General features: G+C 40.1%; 1 pseudogene; it reads right to left on the bottom strand.

Annotated features, from left to right (window-relative positions):
• Positions 1-3124: 3124 nt before the first annotated feature.
• Positions 3125-4643, bottom strand: LOC113051065 (vicilin-like seed storage protein At2g18540; annotated as a pseudogene).
• Between the last annotated feature and the right edge of the window lie 3001 nt (positions 4644-7644).

A 7644-nucleotide genomic window follows, 5' to 3' on the forward strand; every position in this document is an offset into this window, starting at 1 on the left:
CTTCTTCCTCATTTCCATAAGATTCCCTAAAAAAAATGTAAAATTCATTTAAAGTAAGTGGTGACTTTGTCTTTGAAGATCACTACAATTAACACGGATCAAAGCGAAGGTTCTGAGAGGAAGATAGCTCATTAGCATAATGAAATTAACTCACAGACAAGAATCTCTAATAGGTGCAACAAAAAACGCTTTAATAATATTTGAAGAAAATGGTGTTTATGCTAGTAATGCAACAATTATAGGCCCTGTATTCAATTAAGAAATTGTTAATTAACTTTCAGTATGCTGAGAGTCGATAGTCTGGTTTATTCACTGAAGTTCATCCGTTTGAGCGAAGCGGTTCACGGTCCTGTCATGCATCTCGCTGCTCAATTTCAGCTTTCTGTTTATTGTAGAAGTCAAATTGGTCTTAATTACGACGTTAACCTAACCTCTGAAGAACAATTATAATTCACAAAAACGCTGAGACCGAGCCTGGACATGAAAAGCCAGATATAAACATATGTGTCAAATTAATCAAATTACACTGAAAGAAAATTTGCCAAGTTTCAGGGTGTGTTAAGGCACCAAACCGCACCGCGTTCTCCTCGCTTAACACCTAAATTACAGAAAAATATGCAGCTATTTTGTTTATTATACCAGATGAATATAAACATCTGCAACACATTAAACATAACTTCTCATTTCATGACAGAGAGTAAGAGAGGGAGAGAGCGCTGATCAGGTTCTGCTGTGTGTTCATTAATATTAATTATATGCACAGACATACAGTAATATTAGTATTTAAATTAGAATCTGTATTTACAAAGCTTTGAATTTTGCATTTTTCATTAATTTACTGTGACACATAAGACTTTAAAACATGATTCAATGAAATTTACATACAAATTTGCATGAATACAGTTACAGTAGATGGGTGGATGGATGAAGGGGTGGAGCAAGTGGGAATGACCCAGTTTTTGACTCAGTCATGAATAAGTAATGATCTGTGTGTTTGTGAGAGTAGTGTTCACTGATCGCAGCCACTGCAGTTTCAAACTGAGACGAATCATAATCACAAGTTCTGCCAGAGTGACAGTTTCTGTAATTTTTTTTACAGTGCCTGATCTGGTTCAGGTATGAATTCTTTATTCTCACTATTTGAGTTAACATATTTTTACTTTCAGTGTTAGAAAATGTTTTAAATTTTATTTTTAAATATTTATTTATTTATTTATTTATTTATTTATTTATTTATTTATTTATTTATTTATTTATTCATTCATTCATTCATTTATTATTTGTTTGATTGTGATATCTAAAAATAAAATTAACAAACATCATTTAATAAATAAATACATATCACACTTTTTGAATCATTGGGATGCTATTGTAGTTTTGTTAATGTTTTTTAATAAGTTAAGTTTTTTATATATTCTATTTAATTTTATTTTACATTTTAGTAGTTTTTTGTGTTTTTGTGTTTTGGCAGTTTGTGTTTATAAGTTTTTTTTTAAGTTCTAGTTATTTTAATACATTTAATAAAACTGATTTAAATAAAATGAGAATTGTTGCATTTGCAATGAGCTAAAAATAATTTATACATTTAATTTTATTTCAGCTAACATGTATTTTTTTAGTTTTTAGGTCTATTTTTCTTTTAGATCAACTACTGTCATAGTGAAGCAACACAGATTTCAATATGAAGTCAAATATTTCTTGTCAAAATTTCTCCTCTCCTCCTTCTCCTCCTTCTCTTCTTCTCTCCTCCTCCTCCTCTTCATCTCTTCTCTTCTCCTCTCCCATCCTCTTCCTATTCTTCTCCTCTCCTCTCCTCTTATCCTCTTCTCTCCTTCTCCTCCCTTTCTCCTCTCCTCTCTTCTCCTACTCTCATCTTGTCTTCTGTCCTCCTCCTCTCCTCTTCTCTCCTTCTCATCTCCTCTCATCTACTATCCTCCTGTTCGCCTCTCCTCCTCCTCTCATCTACTATCTTCCTGTTTGCCCATCCTCCTCTCATCTTGTCTCCTCTCCTCGCATTCTCCTCTCGTCTTGTCTCCTCCTCTTCCCTCCTCCTCTCCTCTCCTCCTCCCCTTGTCTACTCTCCTCCTCTTCTCCACTCATCTACTCTCATCCTCTTCTCCTTCTCTGCTCCTCTCGTCCTCCCCTTGTCTACTCTCCTCTTCTCCACTCATCTCTTTTCCTTCTCTTCTCCTCTTGTCTCCTCCTCTTCTCATTTTCTCTCCTTTCCTTCTCCTCCTTCTCTCCTCCTCTCCTCTTCTCTTCTCCACCTCTTTTCATCTCCTCTCCTCCATCTCTTCTCCTCTCCTCCTCTTATCTTCTCTTCCTCTTCTCTTGTCTCCTCCTCTTCTCCTCTCCTCTTCTCCTTGTCTACTCTCCTCTTCTCCACTCATATCCTCCCCTCCTCTTCTCCTCTTGTCTCCTCCTCTTCTCGTCTTGTCTCCTTTCCTCCTCCTCCTTCTCTCCTCTTCTCTTCTCTTCTCCTCCTCTTTTCATCTCCTCTCCTCCATCTCTTCTCCTCTCATCCTCTTCTCTTCTCCTCCTCTTCTCTTGTCTCCTCCTCTTCTCCTCTCATCTTCTCCTTGTCTACTCTTCTCTTCTCCACTCATATCCTCCCCTCCTCTTCTCCTCTTGTCTCCTCCTCTTCTCGTCTTGTCTCCTTTCCTCCTCCTCCTTCTCTCCTCTTCTCTCCTCTTCTCCTCCTCTTTTCATCTCCTCTCCTCCATCTCTTCTCCTCTCATCCTCTTCTCTTCTCCTCCTCTTGTCGTGTCTCCTCCTCTTCTTCTCTCCTCTTCCCCTTGTCTACTCTCCTCTTCTCCACTTGTCTCATCTCCTCCTCTTCTCTTCTTGTTTTCTCCATTTCTTGTCTCCCATCCTCCTTCTCTCCTCCTCTCCTCCTCTTGTATCCTCCTTTCCTCGTCTTGGTTCTATTCCTCCTTCTCCTTCTCTCCTCCTCTTTTTGTCTCCTCTCCTCCTTCTCTCATCCTCTTCTTTTCTCCCCCTCTTCTCCTCTCGTCTTGTCTCCTCTCCTCCTCATTCTCTCCTCCTCTCATCCTCTTCTCTTGCCCTCCTCTTCTCCTCTCGTCTTGGCTCCTCCTCTTCTCTGATACTCTCCTCCTCCCCTTGTCTACTCTCCTCTTCCCCACTTGTCTCCTCTCCTCCTCTTCTCCTCTTGTCTCTTAAATTCTTCATCTCCTCTCCTCCTCTTCTCCTCTTGTCTCCTCATCTTCTCCTCTTGTCTCCTCTTCTCGTCTTGTCTCCTTTCTTCCTCCTCCTTCTCTCCTCTTCTCTTCTCCTCCTCTTTTCATCTCCTCTCCTCCATCTCCTCTCCTCTCATCCTCTTCTCTTCTCCTCCTCTTGTCGTGTCTCCTCCTCTTCTTCTCTCCTCTTCCCCTTGTCTACTCTCCTCTTCTCCACTTGTCTCATCTCCTCCTCTTCTCCTCTTATTTCTTCCATTTCTTGGCTCTTTTCCTCCTTCTCCTTCTCTCCTCCTCTTCTTGTCTCCTCTCCTCCTTCTCTCATCCTCTTCTTTTCTCCCCCTGTTCTCCTCTCATCTTGTCTGCTCTCCTCCTCCTTCTCTCCTCCTCTCATCCTCTTCTCTTCCCCTCCTCTTCTCCTCTCGTCTTGTCTCCTCCTCTTCTCTGCTACTCTCCTCCTCCCCTTGTCTACTCTCCTCTTCCCCACTTGTCTCCTCTCCTCCTCTTCTCCTCTTGTCTCTTAAATTCCTCATCTCCTCTCCTCCTCTACTCCTCTTCTCCTCTTGTCTCCTCCTCTTCTCGTCTTGTCTCCTTTCCTCCTTCTTATCTCTTCCTCTCCTCCTCTTCTCCTTTCCTATTGTCTCCTCCACTTCTCGTCTCCTCTCCTCTTCCTCCTTCTCTCCTCCTCTCATCCTCTTCTCTTCTCCTCATCCTCTTCTCTTCTTTTCTCCTCCTCATCCTCTTCTCTGCTCCTCTCCTCCTCCCCTTGTCTACTCTCCTCTCCTCTTCTCCACTCATCTCCTCTCCTCCTCTTCTCCTCTTGTCTCCTCTTCTTGTCTTGTCTCCTTTCCTCCTCCTCCTTATCTCCTCCTCTCCTCTTCTCTTCTCCTCTCCTATCCTCCTCCTCTCCTCTCCTCCTCATCTCCTCTCCTTTATTCTCCTCCTCTCCTCCTCTTCTCTTCTCCTCCTCTTCTCCTCCCCTCCTCTTCTCCTCTCGTCTTGACTCCTCCTCTTCTATGCTCCTCTCCTCCTCCCCTTGTCTACTCTCCTCTTCTCCACTTCTCTCCTCTCCTCCTCTTTTCCTCTTGTCTCCTCTATTCCTCGTCTACTCTCCTCCTCCTCTTCTTGTCTTGTCTCCTTCCTTCCTCCTCCTAATCTCCTCCTCTCCTCTTCTCTTCTCTTCTTCTCCTCTTCTCCTCTCCTCCTCTTCTCATCTTGTCTCCTTTCCTCCTCCTTCTTATCTCCTCTCCTCCTCTCCTCTTCTCTTCTCTTCTTCTCCTCTTCTCCTCTCCTCCTCTTCTCATCTTGTCTCCTTTCCTCCTCCTTCTTATCTCCTCTCCTCTTCTCTTCTCTTCTTCTTCTCTTCTCCTCTCCTCTCCTCCTCTTCTCATCTCCTCCTCCTACTCTCCTCCTCTCCTCCCCTTGTCTCCTCTCCTCTTCTCCACTCATCTTCTCACCTCTCCTCTTGTCTCCTTCCCCTCTTGTATTGTCTCCTTTCCTCCTCCTTCTTATCTCCTCTCCTCTCCTCCTGCTTTCCTCTCCTCTCCTCTCCTCCTCTCCTCCACCTCTCCTCCTCCTCTCATCTCCTCTCCTCCTCCTCTCCTCTCCTCTCAGGCTGACAGAGGAGAACAGAGAGCTTGTTCAGGGCCCACGGAAACTAATCAGCATGGTATGGTGCTCAGACTGGCGTTTTCTTAACTTCTGTCCTCGTCTTTGAATATTCTCCTAAGAGACTGCTGAAAAATTCAGCTGCGTTTCTTCTACCTGCTGAGCTCCGACTAAACGTGTCATAAGACATATGGACTTTCACATGTGCTAACGATGAACTCATTAATGTATGCACTTTCACAGTGATATCTGAGCACAACGTAGTGTGCACCAATCAGGGTAATTAAGCAGAATAAACTCTGGTAATGAAAGACTCTGGCAGGCCGAGGGAATCCTGCACTTACGCTGTGTGAACTTTCAAAAGAAACCAGCATCTGCTCGCTTTTACCTATTTTATTCTTACCTTCTGCTAGTTTGCACCTTGTGTGCTTTAAGTTTCACTGTTAAATACACACACACACGCATGCATCGGCTGTCAGGCTGTTTATTTTACTTCAACTGTACACTTACACTCCTTTTCTGCAACTCTGAAATTCTCTTTGATTTGTTTTCAAACCCTGAAAAGAAGCAGCTGAAGATTCAGAGTTGCCTTGTGTGTGTGTGTGTGTGAGTGTGCATGTGATGTGTTTTTCTTTGTACATGGTGAGCAAACAGAAACACGGCCCGCTGTATGAACAGATCTGTGATTGACGTGTTGTTTTATTCACTGCATCTCTCTCTGTCGCCCTCCTTATTTAGGATCATAAATAGTGCATGAGCTGATTAGCTGGCCATTTCTGGGCCTCGATTAAGTGTGTGTGTTTGTGTGTGTGTGTGTGTGTGTGTGTGAGAGAGAGAGAGAGAGAGAGAGAGAGAGAGAGAGAGGGTGTACAGGCTCGAACAGACAATTTGTCCACACAGATGTGAGCATTATTAGTGTGTGTTGAGTTGTTTTTCGGCCCTATAAGGCTATTGCAGTAATGAGAGCTCCACCGATGTGTCTGACATCTCTGGAAATCCCTGCTCTCATTAATACTGTGTACACACAGTCCTCTTCAGTAAAAACGAGCTAAATTGTTCAGCTCAGGTACAGTGTGGTCATTTGTTTTTTTTTTTTGTTTTTTTTTTTTTTTGTTTTTTTTTTTGTGGTTGATGTGATTGAGGTATTTACAGTATTTGTTTAAAGTTCACCCAGATATACAAGTTCTGTAAAATAAAAGCATACATATATATATATATATATAAATAATTTTATTTTATTTCAGTTCAGGTTTATTTTAATCAAGTAACAGTACTGTGATTTTTGTTTTAGTTAACTATAATAACTGCTAATCTCTAATGAAAAACTCAGACTTAGACGTAAGCAGGAAAATATCTTATGATTTATTTCCCTATAGAAATTTAAATGTATAATATGAAAAAAAAGAATTAATGCATTTATTTCATCTGTTTCTTTAGATGTCAGGATTGTGGTGTTGGTGTGTCTCTGAAGGGCAGAATGGCATGAGGTTCCTGTTTCATCCGAGCGAAGGATGTTGTGACATTATAACGCCACATAAATATTTTACACAGCGCGTAGAGATGAGATCCATCGCTCTCAAAAACACTGCTCTTCCTGTAAAGTGTTGTGTAACTCAGAGACTTCATTCACTTCTCAGGTGTGTTTCATGTTATATGTTTAAGTCCACAGTTGACATGCAAGTAGAGAACTGTAAAATAAAGTCAATTCAATCATTTGATGAGAAATGTCCATATTGAGATCTCCGAATTTTGATTACATACTTTGTATATATATATTGTATATATATATATATATATATATATATATATATATATATATATATATATATATATATATATATAGATTTTTTTTTTTTTTTTTTTTTTTGATGAGTGCTTCACACACACACACACACACACACACACACACACAGATTGTAATCCATCAGATGAGTTTAATCTGATCAGATATCAGACTGATGTGTGTAACATCTGCTGTGTGTTACAGCAGGAAACCAAGGGCTCAGGCTTGTAAAATACATCTCTGATTCATGGCTTAATAACTCTGAGTACAGCCAAACATTTATACATTGAGATTTTTCAAACCACCACACAGCGGCAGAACACGTGGAGCTGGTCTATAGTAACCTTTTCCTCCTGATTTATCACCATCACACACAGGACAGTGTTTTAACAGGACTTTCCTTCAGCTGAGGCGCTGCTCTCAGCCTGTGCTGTTTAATGATGTGTTTATGAATTATGGTGAATGATGTGTGTGATGTGTATTTGTGTGTGTTTGGCAGATCAGAACAGCGAAAACACTGTGACTTCCTTGTCATGTGCAATCAACTGTTGTTGATAAAACTCAAATAATAACCCCATGTGAATTATGTCGTATAATTAAAAATGACAGGCCAGTCATCTTGCCGTGATCATTTAGATCCTTTGAATATTTATTTAAGATATGTATGAATATTTTTTTTTATATTTGGCATTGCAGTTTCCAGACAGATTTTCCCATCTGATTAGTCTTAGTTATTATTATGCAGTTGAGTTGTAAGACTGATCTGACATTTGATGATACGTGATATATATATTTGAAAAATGAGATAAAAAAATGAGATTAAAAAAGGCCTGTAAAAAAGCATCTCCTCACTGTGTTCATAAAGAGAGAACTTAGTTTAAAAAATAGTAACTTTAACTTCTAATTTAACATTTTCTATTTTCATTTTTTATTTTTTATTTTTATTTTTTTTATCAAGTATCTACATTTTATATTGTTTCCACTTTTTCAGTATTCTATTTTTATTTTTATTCTAATTTTAATTTAGATTTTTAACAAGAATGCTTAAATAAATAAAAA

This window comes from Carassius auratus, chromosome 31, assembly GCF_003368295.1.
Source record: "Carassius auratus strain Wakin chromosome 31, ASM336829v1, whole genome shotgun sequence".
NCBI lineage: Eukaryota > Metazoa > Chordata > Actinopteri > Cypriniformes > Cyprinidae > Carassius > Carassius auratus.